Source organism: Prionailurus bengalensis, chromosome C1 (genome assembly GCF_016509475.1).
Source record: "Prionailurus bengalensis isolate Pbe53 chromosome C1, Fcat_Pben_1.1_paternal_pri, whole genome shotgun sequence".
NCBI classification, from domain to species: domain Eukaryota; kingdom Metazoa; phylum Chordata; class Mammalia; order Carnivora; family Felidae; genus Prionailurus; species Prionailurus bengalensis.
The window spans coordinates 110,302,140-110,317,768 of NC_057345.1; positions in this window are offsets into that span (position 1 = coordinate 110,302,140).

A 15,629-nucleotide genomic window follows, 5' to 3' on the forward strand; every position below is an offset into this window, starting at 1 on the left:
CTTGGGACTGATTACCTTCAGCTCAAAATAATTGATATGCCAAAGTGGCACAGTTTGCATCCGCATATCCTGCCCCCCCCCCAATTCACAATTTAACTGGGGAGAAAGTCATCACCTACACAAATAAAGAAGATGATGTCATAGGATAGGCCTAACTTGTGACAAAGGTGATGAGTGCTACTGTAGTTCACAGGAAGGGACACAGATTTGTGTGGTAACCTAACAGTGATGTGTGGCTGGATGGAGCTCTATCTGGGTGCTAAAGCACACATAGAATTGGCTAAAAGTTACAAGTACAGTTTTTTAAAAATCATTGTGAAAATAATTCATGCTTGTTATATATATCCAATGAAATTTTTGGAGGACACCAGAAAAGCAAGAAAAGAAATTACCTATAATCCACATTTTATAAATAATCACTAGTAATATTTTGATATATTTACTCTCAGTCTTTCTTTGATATATATAATTTTTAAATTCTGTGTTCAGCAGTTATAGTTTTGTTCAATGAATAATATTTAAGTATATAAAATAAAAATATAAAAATAAATATATATTTATAAATATATAAATATATATACACACATATATGTGGTTTCAGTATGATTTTCTCAAATAATTTATGATGGGTTTTATTTGCCCATATTATCAGGATCTCTTATATTTAGAAATTGAAAAGATGTGTAATAACCTTCTTCAGTGTTAACATATAAAGTTATTATGTTCTTTGTGTCTTCTATTATTTATACTGTTCCCATATTTTCAATATTTTTATTAAAGCTGGTAAATAAGGTGGTAATGTGTATCTTTGCACAAAAACTATTCCTCTGAAGTTTGGATGACATCTTTGGATTTCCCAAACGTGAGATTCCTTGTTTGAAGGGCAAAATAATCTTCAAAGTGCTCAGTATGTCCTGGGAAATGTTTTTTACAGGTCAGGCATACCCTGTCTCACTGCAGAGTTTCAAGAGAAGGGGACCACAAGGGAGAGGGGAGGCCACCCTGATGCAGAAACAGCATGAATAAGTGGGTTTCTCAGGGGGATGAGGCGGGATCACCAGCAAGACCCAGCACAGTTCCGGGCACAGAGCATTTGCCCAGTAATTATCCAATGAATAAATGAAAGCTGCAAAGCTGAAGAACTGTTGACATGTTGGGAAAGGTAGAATGGAATATTCTTTTGGAGGGGATGAAATTTTTGAACAATACCATGGAGAAGTTTGGAGTAGATCGTGACACACCTCAAATACCACAGCGGAGGGTTTGGACTTTAAATCCATACACCAAAGGGAGTCACAAAAGAAGTTTGCAAGGAAAACAATATGATGAGAGTAATGAATTTTGCAAATAACCCTCAGGGTAGCTGTGAGAGGGCTGGACAAGGCCAGCAGCAAGCCCATAAAGCTGTGGTTAGAGCTTGTATGACTCATGATTCTCCCTTAGGCTATGTCAATGATCTAGATGTAAAGTAAGAATATGAGTTGGGGATGGAAAGAGGTTGTGAAGAAATATACCTGGGATTGATAACTTATTGGACATGGGAAGGGATAGTGGGAGGAACCTCAGCAACTTCATCCACAGCAGGGAATCCTTTCTGGATGAATGGCTGGTCCCAGAAGCAAGCTAGTTTGGAGCCCAGTGACAGTGACATTGATGTTATGTGGGCAGCTGGCATCTGGATCTCAAGAGAGATTAGAAATAGACCCAAGGATTTGGGGATCGTCTAGGGAAGAGCTATAGGTGAATATCCAGAAAGTGACAGATTTTGCTTAATAATGGATGCAGGAGAGCTGAGGTCTAATTACATTTGGGATTTTTTTTTTTATGGATCAAAAGGAAACAAAAAGAAACAATGGCATAAGTCATAGGATGTTTGCACAACTGATTATCATGAGGATAGTGACTGCAAACAAGAGGGTTTAATTTGCTATTGGTAAGGATTAAAGATATCTATCATAAAAAGAAAGACTAACGTAACCTAAAAACAAACCAACAAAAAGTCTTTCTCCTGCTAAAGCATCCCAAGCTATAAGAAATGCACTCCATTATGGTTTTCCATTCAGTGCCCACAAGCTTCCGTGTCAAACAAGATGGAGGACAGGAAGCAAAGTTTCCTCCAGGATCACTAACGATCTGTGGAGCCTAGGAGAACCCATCTAAACAGCAAGTCGTCTGGAAATCTCAGAGGGAAACAGAGAATAAAGGACTAAAGCATTAAGAACTGAGAAAGGTTCAGAGGAGAAATACACATACGGATCCTTACCAGAGGTGTTTAGCAACCATACCAGACTGTTGCAACGATTAGGCACTTGCATGACCCTACTGTAGGCATCACTGTGATGATTCTTCATGAGGGTATAGAGTACCAACTCTTTTGGGAGGTGCGGGGACCACCTTGGTACCACCTCAACACGGCCACAACTATATCTATATTCTCAGCTTCCTAATCTGGCCTCAGAAGGGCTGTTCAGCTCTCTTGGGAGGTCACCACCCTAATAGATGCCCTGATAGTGGATAGCTGCAGGGAGTCACAGAACACTCATGCACAATTCAGATGAACACAGTGTGTCCTTACAGTGAAATAGAAAAATTACATACAACTATGCATAAGCACAACAAACCAAGAATGTGCTCATGTCAGGGAGGGGCTTTGAGGGAGTCCAGGGCAAGTAAGAGCAGAGACAGTAACAGGCAACCTACTGAGAAATTGCTTGGGCCTAGGCCACCCACTAGCCACTTCACATATGTCACCTCAATTGCTGCTCACAACAGCCCCACCATCTCCTTGAAAATGGAGACCCTGAAGCATTAAATAGATGGCCAGAGCATGGAGGCTGGGGAGTCCTGAACATCTATCCTCAGCCCTCTTCTGGCCACTACCCACACATTGCTCTTTCTATGTGTGTATCCTAGACTATAGCAAAACTGGGAAGATAACTTGGTCAGTTTCCTTCCAACAGTATTCCAGTGTTTTAAAAGTTTATTTATTTATTTTGAGAGGGGGAGAGAGAGAGAGAGGACATGAGCAGGGAGAGTAAGAGAGAGAGAGGGAGAAAGAGACAGAGAGAGAGAGAGAGAGAGAATCCCAAATAGGCCATGCTGCCAGCACAGAGCCTGACTCTGGGCTCGAACTCACAAACAGCAAGATCATGACCTGGGTGGAAATCCAGAGTTGGGTTCAACTGACTGAGTCACCCAGGCACCCTTCCAATTTTTAATTTAAAGTCAACCTAGCATCAAGAGACTTGGCCTCAGCCCAGGCATTTCCCCTTACTCTGTGGTCTTGGAAAGTTCATTCTGTCCCTCAGGGCACTGAGGGCAGGAGAAGAAAACCTGGTGGGAGGAAAGAGCCTGGCATCTGGTTCAAAGATGCAATGTGTAACAGGGTATGGCCTTCACTCCTGCACCCTGGGATGTGAGTAAGGACCATGACCGCCTGGGTCTGGCACTTCCCTGGTCTGGACATGGGGCTAGAATGCCCATCTTCTGGAGCAGTGGTAGGGATCAAATGTGAAATACACATGTAAGTGGTTGATCAACTCTCAAGGGCTGTCCAGGGGTGAGGTGAATATGTTTCAGAATGGGTAATACGTTATACATATATCTCATCTTGGGCATACATGCATGCATGGGTTCCACCCAAAAATGGTACTTTCAGGGTGCTGCACACTCATTACAATAACAGTCTGTCTTTGGGCCTTCCTGGATGTACAGGCCAACCAGGAAGTGAGGCCTCTGAGCTCAGTTTAATTCCCAAGGGATTAAAAGCCAGAGGCATAACAGTGGGAAGCATGTAAGCACTCTCAGTGGGAGGGAGAGGGAATACAAAGAGAAGGATCCAGGTTCTGGAGATAGCTGTGCCTACACAGATCTCTGCCACCTTATTGCCATACCCAACAAATGACCAAGTGACTAAAACCTCTCTGGGCATCCTTTCTTCACTGGTACATGTGACAACAGCATCTTTATTGCAGGCTCACGTCAAAATCAATTTAGATAGTGTTTCTAAATGCTTGATACAACACAGAGCCATGTAATAAACAGTGACTGATAATACCAGGAGGAAGGTTCTGATGTTTTCAATTCTTTTTAAAATTTTTTTTAACATTTATTTATTACTGTGAGACAGAGAGAGACAGAGCATGAGCAGAGGAGGGACCAAGAGACAGGGAGACACAGAATCCGCAGCAGGCTCCAGGCTCTAAGCTGTGATCACAGAGCTCAACACAGGGCTTGAACTCACAAACCATGAGATCATGACCTGAGCTGAAGTCGGACACTTAACCGACAGAGCCACCCAGGCGCCCCCTGATGCTTTCAATCTTCCCACCAAAATCCCTGTCAGACAGTAGTCGGCCCCCAGTGACCCCTGGGGACTCAGCCTTATCTTTTCCTGTGTCAGACCTGTTCTTGGGCTAAAGTTCAAAGGGGAAGAAAGATGCTAACATGTAGGTTACTGAACAATGGGTTTATTCCTTGGGGATGCCTTTAGAGCCAGATTAAAACACACTGAAGAGAATGTTTTTCATTCCTTGATAACTAGACCTCCTATGTGACCAAATATCATAGTGTCCCGTTTAGGCAACTCCTCAGTGGCCAGACCTGGGTTGTTGAGACAATGATGTGAGATTATGTCAGTGAAAGCATTTCTCACAAGTGCTCCATGACTTTATTCAAATTTAAACAACAATGAGTTCTTTACAGTTGAATTGACTTTACTGAGAAGGTTACATGAAGGAAGCAGTGCTACCTTACTGTGTAACTAGATGGGACAGAAGTATCTATTCCATCCTTTTCATTATTTTTTGTTTTTATTAGTATAACATCTGTTTATTAAGTGTACATTCATTCATAGGGTTTCAGATTAAATTTCCATAAATGATTAACATTTTTTTACAAATTTAGTTAAATTCCCTCACACATTTTATAGTATATTTGCAAATTGAGGATGTTACCAGAAAGGCACAAAACCTCCTCAAGGACACATAGATTTGGAATAAAAAAGAACTTGAACATTCATTTATACCAACCTAGGAAGGCAAGTTATTCCATTATTTTTAATGGAACATGAGAGAAGTTATGCAATTTGTCCAAGGCAATATAGCTAACAAATGACAGGGCCAGGATTCACATCATGATGGTGTCAAGCATTGGGCTACACTGCCTCTGAGTCAAGGCTGCCTGGAGGGTAAAGTGCACTCATCAACCCATTCCTTGATGGAATGTGGCTAGCTTTAAAAACCAGTGGAAAATCCTTAAAATTCTCTCTCTCTCTCTCTACCCCCCCCCTCTCCCTCCCTCCCTCCCTCCCTCTCTCTGAAGTCAGCCTCAAGTCCAGAGTCAGTACCCAGGGGATGTTTTCTGGAATCTGCATACCCTGGAGAGCCATCCTTTCTGCCCTACACACATGTCCACCTCAGGCTCAGACTCCCTCCTCTCTTCATGGTCAGGAAAAGTCTGGTTATTTGTCACATTACACTGCTCAAGGAGTCCTCTGTCTCTTGCTAGAAAATTTGGGATGAATTTCATAGCTCTTGGGTCTCTTGACACTGAATGATTTGAAGTTTAAAGCTCTGGTTAATGTCACTGAGTACAGTGTGAGAAAAGGTGATAGGAAATCAGGCAGGGGAGCAGAGACAAGTCGACTGAGAAATGGGCATGATCAATTATTTAAACTCTCTTTAAGCATGTGACTTGGCTTTGACTTGTAAGATGAGTATAATCTGTGAGAAACTCCAGGGCACACATGGCAGAGAATTTTTTTTTCCAAAGTCATTCAGATTTCCATATGTAAAAAATTAAGACATTTCTAAATGCTACGGCAGGCAAGTAGGTGGCAGAGCTGGCAGCAGTGATGCTGTTAGTTTCCTCATGTATGAAATGGGCTAATGGTCCCCACCCGCATATGCATCTTGAGGTGCAGGTGAGATGATGAAGTTCCAGAATATGGCAGACATAGACAACATTCAGTAGCTCTCCTTCACACAACTGACCTTTTCTCATCAATACCAATATTCCAGTTCCTAAGGTAGGTGCTGAGAAACCAAACATGGTTAAGAAAAGCTCCAACTTTCAAGGAACTTCTAATCCACAGTCCAGGAAAATGGGTGCTTGCATGCTGCAAGTTGTCCTAGGGTACAGAGATAGGCAAGGCTCTGAGCAGGGGAAACACCATGTTGGTGCACAATGCCTCCAGCACCACACGTGTGCTGAAGGTCACCGCAAAATCTGTGGATCTCACTGTTTTCCCTGGATTCTCCTTTACGATCAGAAAGAGGCTGCCTGTGCAGACTGACTTAAAGGTGACCAGAAAGTCCACTCCTTAAAACTTCAGTATTCTCTCAGAATTCAAAAAAAAAAAAAAAAGGTGACCAGTAGAAATGTATTCTCGGAGTGGGGGTGGGGTCTAGAAATATGAATAAGACTGTTTCTCTTTGGGGAAATTCCACTTGCCACATCAGTTATTATTAGCACCTTAGTGAAAATCAGTTAATCAAGGGTGTTCCATTGATAAGGAACTTTATCATAGTTTCAGTTTCACAAGCTCTGGGAAGCTCTCACTGACTAGTCTGTTTGGGAGGCTTCAAAGATTCATACTTATATCAGAAAGATTCATCATCCTCTTTGAAGAGCGGTCCCAGATCACGTGCCTCCATTTTTATAGCATGTATCCTCAGAATAGCTCATCAAGACAGACACAGCAGTGGTCATTTCAGATACAGTATAAATGATGCCCATAACAGTGGGGGCTCAAGGCTTCAGAGCCTCAAGTAAAAGTAAGAAAACAAGTAAGAGGCTTGTCAAACCCTAGAGGGAAGATAAATAAAGCTGCAAGATCTTGGTATACATTCAGATCTTTGACTGATTTGTAATCTTTCAGCTGACTGCCTAGGGAGCAGTGTGTGTGTGTGTGTGTGTGTGTGTGTACTCATCTTACCAGATATATCAATGTCACTAGATACCAATGGTGATTATTGTCAAAAATAAATTATCTGAAAGAGAAGGAAATAGAAAATGACTCACAAATGAAATATAACTCATTTTGTATGTATTAAAATAAATATAATCTGTTCTGTTTTCAATTGAGTATCATCATTTGAACTATGTACTTTTTTGAAACATTTTATCTGAAATAAAAATAAATAAGGACATTGGCATAGCAAGCAATCTTTTTTCAGACAGGGTTTGGAGGGTTTGCTTTTTTTAAGAATTAGTGAAACAGTAATTTTTGATTTTTGTTTGCCAACTTGACATTTCTATCACGGAGACTTAGAAAAGTAGGAATCGGACCACAGCCCTCCAAGGACACATCTACAACCTTTCCCTCTTGTAAGTGCCTGGCAGCTTGACTGATACTGCTCCCACACCTGCAGAAAGGGGTGATGCAGAAGAATCATGATCAGATGCTGACGAGGGAACTTGGATGACAAACCCTAGTCGGAGCTCATCTCTATGCCCCACTGACAGATGTGAATATTTGGCAACACTCACTGAACACTAAGCCAGGAGCTGTGCTGGGCTCTAGGTATGCAGAAGCTGGAAATACAGGAAGCCCATGGCTGCTCAGGGGAGCTCAGGCTTACCTACATCCTTGACAGATACCATGTGGTTGTTCCTGCTACCCAATTCCCAGCCCTGGTGCCCCCTCTAATTTGCCTGGGCCCTAGTGGAAGTACAACCTTCCCTGTGGGATCATCTCCACCCCATTTTGGCCTCAAGGCCTGTCCTCAGCCTTCCCATGGCCCTTGCAGAGACTGTTGCATGGAAGTTCTCTCTTTTTTTTTTCTCTATTTCCCACACAAAGCCTGGTTCATCTCTGTACCTCCAGGGCTGGTACTTTTCTGACTAGCCAGCCAGGCTGGCCACACAGACCAAATCCCTGGGCTTGATTGTATGTAGAATCATATTCTATCCTATGCTTTGCTTAGCCCAATTCCTCTGTCCTCCCACCCTACCTCAACCTCTAATCCTCTGCCTCACATTTTAATTTCACTAATAACCACGTTATACAGTACTTTATAGCTTATAAAACACTGTGTGTTTATCATTTGGTTTAAGCTTCTAGATAATCTTGTGACTTCAATGCCCTAAGGGGAAGCTGAAGTCACTCTCAGGAACTCAGGCTCTGGATGCCTCCAACACGAGTGCCCAGTGTTGTCTCCCTGAGAGTCTCGTGCTCCCACTCTTGTCTGATTCCTCAGACCCAGCAACCACCAGGACACCTTTTCTATCACCTATGGGCCCCACACGATAACACTCCTGTCTTCTGCTGAAATCTTCTATGGGGACACCTACTGCTGTAATGGTGGCCTTTGAGACACATGTCGATCTCCAAACACACTCATATGCACATACACACATGCACAGGAACACATACACAGATACCACACATACCCACATTCATACCTAGATACACACATATATACATGCCCACACATACACACAAACACACATGCATACCCATACATATATACAGCTAGACATACACACGCATGTCCATACACACAAACAGCCCCACACACATATACGCACATACATGTATACACACCCACAAATACATACACATACACATACACATACATCCCCAGTTCCTTGATTTTGATGTACCTGTGTCCAGCTCTCATAATGTACCAAGAACCTAGTATGAAGCCAAGAGTACAGTAGGTGCAAAGTGATGATCAAGTCCATTACATTTCATTTCCAGAACAGCCAAATTTCCAGGGCAGACTGTGCAGCTCAGTGGCCCACGCAGTGCTCACACATACACCTGCACAGGCCCACCTCCAATAAGACATGTTCATTCCTCTCATGGCCATCCTTCTGAGAAATCCTCCTGAAATTTCCCTTTGTGGCATTGCCTTTAACAGAAATTCAGGATCAGAGTCAACAAAAAGGTATTGCTGTGTATCTAGGGGAAAAAATCAATCTGTTTTTTTTTCATTCGCACGAGGCCTCTTTTTTATTTTATTTTATTTTATTTTAAATATAATTTATTGTCAGATTTTTTTTCCATACAACACCCAGTGCTCATCCCAACAAGTGCCCTCCTCCATGCCCATTAGTCACTTTCCCCCTCCCCCACCCCACATCAACCCTCAGTTTGTTCTCAGCCCTTAAGAGTCTCTTATGGTTTGCTTCCCTCCCTCTCTGTAACTTTTTTTTTTAATTGAAGCCATGGTGGATATATTTATCTAAACCCATACAATAGATGAACTCTAATATAAACTATGGACTCTAGGTGAAAATAATATGTCAATGTAGGATCATCAATTATAACAATGTCCCACTGTGATGGGATGTATTGATAATGGGGAGACTATGCATGTGTGAGGGGAGGAGGTACATGGGAAATCTTGTACCTTCCACTTAATTTTGAGGTAAAACAAAAACTGCTCTAAAACATAGTCTATTTAAAAAAAATGTGATTGAAACCACGGCTGGAAAGGTACACAAATTATTCAGCTAGTACTAGAATTCATGTCAGCTGGTACTCTCTAGTTTATAAAGAAGAAAACCTGTGCATGGAGGGTAACTCCTCTCCCCCGCCGTGAAGCTAGGCACAACAAAGCCAAGGAAGGAGGTTGGCATTGTGACATGAGGATGCTGAGACACAGTGAACTGGGGAAATCATTGTATCTCCTAGAAAAATGCTCTCACAGAGCTCAGAGTGGCATGAACAAGGACGTTCACTTCCATATCCTACAAACAACCTTCTTCAATGCTGGAGAGTAGTTAATGAAGTATGATTGCATACAGGGGAATACTATGCAACCATTATGAAGATATGTCTTAGAGTGATCTCCAACTGATTGTTGACAGAAATAAGCAATAGGTAGAATCATAAGTGAAGAAAGACCCTATTTGTAAATAACACACACAAATTGCGTGTATATATTTAATGCCAATCTAGACCCCTTTGAGTAAATTTGCACTGGGAGTTTGTAGTGAAGAGGATAATTTTCACATTTTTTATGTGTTTTGAACTTTTAGAATTAGAATTCACTTATAATTTACTTCTGTAAATTATAAAAAGAAGAAATCATTTACTGTAGGTAAAAACTTCACAATGCCATAAATCAATATTTTTAAGTTACCAATTATTGAGTATCAGTTGCATGTGAGGAATTGAATATGTTATTGCTTATTTCCATAAATAATCAGGAAAAGTAAGAATTGACATCCCATTCCTCATGTGAGGAATCTGAGGCTCACAGGGTTAAAGAAACTTACCTGAGGTTATAAGGCTAGGACCACAATTCCAGGATGCTAGCTTTGTGGCCTGGGATTTGTACACCACATGCTGCCATTACTTGACAATATACATCTCTAAGGTGTGGATCTTGTCCTAAGCATCAAATCCTGATGCTCACAGTTGAGTATAAGGCTTCAAGATGGACACAAGAGGGCTGATCAATGTGAAGGTAGGACATCACCCAATATGAATCCTAGAGTCTTCCCATTTTTATTTTAGAAGCTCTACTATAGTCTTTTCAGGCTTTTGGCTCTGTCAGGTAAGATCTTATTATATACCCCTATACAGAAAGTTAAAAGAATGGTTTCAGTCATTGCCCAGGTTTAAAGGGACCGCTTTCTTATACACAAAAATAAGTTCAAAATTGATTAAAGACCTGAATGTGAGACTTGAAACCATAAAAATCCTAGAAGAGAACACAAGCGGTAATTCTTCTGATATCAGCCATAGCAATTTCTTTCTACATATGTCTCCCAAGGCAAGGCAAACAAAAGCAAAAATAAACTATCGGATTACACCAAAATAAAAAGCTTCTGAACCGCTAAGGAAACAATTAATAAAAGTAAATAGCAATCTACAGAATGGGAGAAGATATTTGCAAATGATATATCTGATAAAGGGTTAGTATCAAAAATACATAAAAAATTATAAAACTCAATACCCAAAAATGAATAATCCAATTGAAAAATGAGCAGAAGATATGAATAGATATTTTCCAAAGAAGATACACATATTGCCAACAGATACATGAAAAGATGTTTAACATCACTCATCATCAGTGAAATACAAATCAAAACTATAATGGCATATCACCTCACACCTGTTAGAATGGCTAAAATGAATAACACAAGAAACAACAGGTGTTGGCAAGGATGTGGAGAAAGAGGAGCCCTCATGTACTGTTGGTGGGAATGCAAACTTGTGCGGCCACTCTGGATAACAGTATTGAGGTTCCTCAAAAAGTTAAAAATAGAATTACCCTATGATCCAGAAATTGCACTGTTAGGTGTTTACCCAAAGAATACAAAAATAATAAATCAAAAGGATATATTCCCCCCAATGTTCATAGCAGCATTATCCACAACAGTCAAATTTTAGAAAAAGCCCAAATGTCCATTAACGGATAAATGGATAAATAATATGTAGTGTGTGTGTGTGTGTGTATTTAAGTTTAGAGAACAACTAATATTTTCCAGAGAGGAGGCTGGTGGGGGATGGGTTAAATAGGTGATGGGGATTAAGGCGTGCACTTGCTGTGATGAGCACTGGGTGTTTTATGGAAGTATTGAATCACTAAATTTTACACCTGAAACTAATATTGTATGTTCACTACACCTGAATTTAGATAAAAAGGGTCTAATGCAGAGAGTGCAGTATTTGTCAGATTTCTCCTCTCTCCAGTCTGCCAATACTTACTAAATCCTTGTATGTGGGGCACTATGCTAGGTAATGGGTCATATATAAATATAAATAGGCCTTACCTTTAAGAAGCTTAATGTGCATTGGGAAACAGTTTAAGTTTCTTTAATTTACAGATGTACTACTTCATGTATATATAAATGCAGCTATGTGTACACCAGGAACAGGGCCACATTAGAAGAGAAGGGACATTCTTGTCCTTTGGGAATTTAGGACAAAGCAGGAAGTGATTGAGCCTCTATAACATTAGATTTTTCATTACTTAGTGTCTCAGCAATTAGGAGCACTACTTTGTGAGGGATGCTTTGCTCAGTGCCCGAGAAACTGACATGTACTACACAGTCTTTGACTTCCAAGTGACCAGAGTCCAGTGGGGCAGGAGTGCCAGCTGGCAAAGGCAGCAGTTCTGTTCTTCCTCAGAGCTGAGGCAGGTGCTTCAGCTTCTGCTGGAGGAGAGCCCATGTGTGGGGCAGATCACGCACTCACTATAAGGAAAGGCAGGACTTATAAGTGACAAATATACCACAGACCACCTTCACCCCAAGTCAGCACCCACTGGAGCTGGCATTCACCTTCCTCTTCCTCTTCTCAGGACTTATCCTGAACACCTTCCCCAATACTCCAAATATGGATCCCCCCAGACTGTTGCTCTTAGGGTTCAAATGATCTACATTCTGTCCAGGGGCTTGCCCTCCCTTCCGCTGAGGCAGGATCCAACATTCCTAAGTATTATCTTAACTACTCTTCTTAAGTACAGTTTGAAATATTTCTTCACCTGTGCAGTCTAGTTAGGCTCAATAAACAAAATGACCTCCTGGTCTGGCAGACACCAGGACATATTAGCTTTTCTCAGCCCCGAGAACAAGATCCACTATCAAATTTTCTCTGCGGTAGAATTCCCTGTCAACTTCATCTCCACATTACATGCCTTCCAGTTCACTGCACACCTCATCTTTTGGATCCCCACATTTATCTGCCTGATCTATCATCATGATAGAATGTGATTCTTTACACAGACTGAACACCCAGTGTGAGGGGGGCCACTATGAATGCCTCATGGAATGCTTGCCCTCTTTTTAATGAACCCAGCTTCATAATGTTTAATAAGATTACTATCTTGCTATACAGAAGTCTTGTCAATGTGGAAAAATAGTCTTTGCTAACAGCATGAAATGTCTCAGATAACCAACATGAAGGATGCCATGTAACAAAGGCACAAAATAACAAAATAATCAGTTTTTCCACTCAGATGCTTTATGATATTTCTCACACTTTTATAAGAGCAGCAACATCCATAATAAATAATGTAGAGGCTTGGCATCCCCTGATCTCCCTGTCACCAGCCAGGACTGAACTGGGGAGTAAAAATGTTTCATTTGGGACACTCTGTACACAGCCATATATTTGTCAATGTTTTTATAACTCTGAGAACTCCATGAATATAAGGAGTCCTCTGTCATATTACAGACTGAAGACATCAAAGTACATGTAAAAAGACAGGTCTGATGATGCTTTTATTCCTTCCCTTATTGCAGTGGCAACATTTGTACCACTATAGTTAAAGGTCCCCTGGCAGTTTTATTGGGTACCAGTACCGCAGGAGTTTATAAATTGGCTATAAAAAAGTTATTTTAGAATGAAACTAGTGCTAAGATACATATTTCAAAATTGAATGTTTTCATATAGCCATTTGAAAAGTGACAATATTTTGGGATTTCTAAAAAATATTTGGTTCATTAGATTACACTGTTACACTGTTCTAAACCATCTCTCCTTTAGCAAAAATAAGGAATGAAATAGCAAAATCAACCCTCCCAGTATCCCCTCCATGTAGATATGTTCTAAGTCACTCTTAGGAAAAAAAAATACTTAATCTTAGAATTGAGTGAGAACAGAAATGTTCTCATTCATTTCCTTGCTTTTGGTTGGATAAAAATATTACTTAGTCAAGTGAAGTGAAAATCTAGTTTTAAATCATTCAGAGAGAGAAAAAAAAACTTTATCCATCTTCTGTAAAAGTTCTAAATTTTCATGCTTATTCTCAAGAAGTAATTAATCTCCTATTTAAACTTTGCCCATGTGATGGTCCTGTGGGCGCCACTTCATAATCCAGACAAGCAGATGGCTCCCAGATATGACTCTGAAATACCCAGTGCTCACTACCAGCTGGTACTATCAGCCTTCCACATGTTTGGATGGAGGGATGGATGGATGGATGGATGAGTGCAGTACTCAGAACTTGGGGCTTTGAAGTAAGGGAGACAATTTGACTTTAGACAAGCCAACTTTCACCTCTGTGCTTAATACGCAGCCTCCTCCAGAAGACATGGCTTGTAATTCCTGCATCACAGACTAGCCAATTCAACAAGATAATGCATGCATGGGAAACACTAACACTGAGCCTGGCTGATCCCAGTCACTTTGGGGCATGTGGGCTGCTGTTAATCAATTACCATAATTATTGTTACTATAATGAATATGTTATATTCTACTTTTCTCTGGCCTAGACTTCAAAACTTCTATGCAAAGCATCTTGGTATTTTTATCTAGTAAAATCATTATCATTTCTGGTGATTTCATCTACTTTTCAAAACTTCTTCCTGGACTCCCTTTAAACACCCAAATTCTGGATTTCTGTCTTCCCTTGGTCATATCAGTCCTCACTGAGTGAAGCTTCAGGTCCCCAGCAGACCTCTTTGGTGGTATAAGTCACAGCTTTCTGGGAAAAATCCATGAGTCAGCATCAAATTAGACTTACCTTAACTGTGTGTTTGTTGGGTACAAAGCCTGAGTTTCAGTTTAGGCCTTCAGGCCTGTTTGGATTTCTCATGACCAGCCCATAAAGCAAGGATGAAGCAAACTACATTTAAGTTTTGGAAGCCAGGTTGAAGGACAAACAAGACACGATTTTGCTACATGGGTTTTCGTGGACATAGTTGTTGCCACACTTGGCTTGGAAAGGTGATATTCTTTTGAAGAATACCCCTGTCTCCTAGATCACCTGCTATATAATGTAAGACCTTCATATGTTTCAGCCTTTATTTGGGGCATATCTGTATGATAGATCCTAAATATATTATAAGGGCACTTTTAGGATTATATCTTCACCAAGAAAGTAGAAATATAAAAATGTTCAAAAATTTGATCAAATGTGGACATACTTCTAAATTATTCAATGTGAGAGGGAGGGCCAAGCAATTTGGCTTTAAAATCCATCCTTGTATAATTCTAAGCACGTAGTATCTAATCAAACATTTTGATGAGTCAACCAGAGAATAAATGGCAGTTCTATGAATTAAATTTCAAGTCCAACATAATGCATTTCATTAGCTCATACTACCTTATCTTGTCCCAAACTCAAGGCCCCTGAATCTAGCCTCTTGGCATTTCCATACTCATCTATAGTTGTGTCTACCATGAAGCTGGGACTGAAAGTACTATTTCCTAGCAAAGCAGATGAAAAGGTAGTAGCCACTCTAGTGACCATCTTGAACATGGGCCAGCAGGTGAGGTCAGCTGGTACAATTAGGCTGAGTCCCTGCCCTCATATGTGCCTAGATCCTGCAAGGGCAAAGGCAAGTCCTTCCCACCTCTGCAAGCAACCCTGAAAAAGAATTGGAAGACAAACCTGCCAGTTTACTCCACTCCAACCTCCAGGAATCTCTGAAACTTCTTTGTGGGGGCCAAGTTTATTTCACTCATCCCAGTACTCAGGATAATTCCTGTGCTTTAGGAAGGGCCTTCAGCTACCAAGATGCAACCTTTGCTTTTCTACATGATGTTTGGTTATTCTGTTGTGGGACATATGAGTAGACATGACAGAACAATGGGGATAAGGCTTGTGGATTTCATGCAAAAGTAAAATTGATCACTCTGCCATAAGAGATTTTGAGTCATCTTCTCTACTTAAAAACAGTGTTATATAGATTCATTAGCTGTGAAAAATGTACCATGGTAA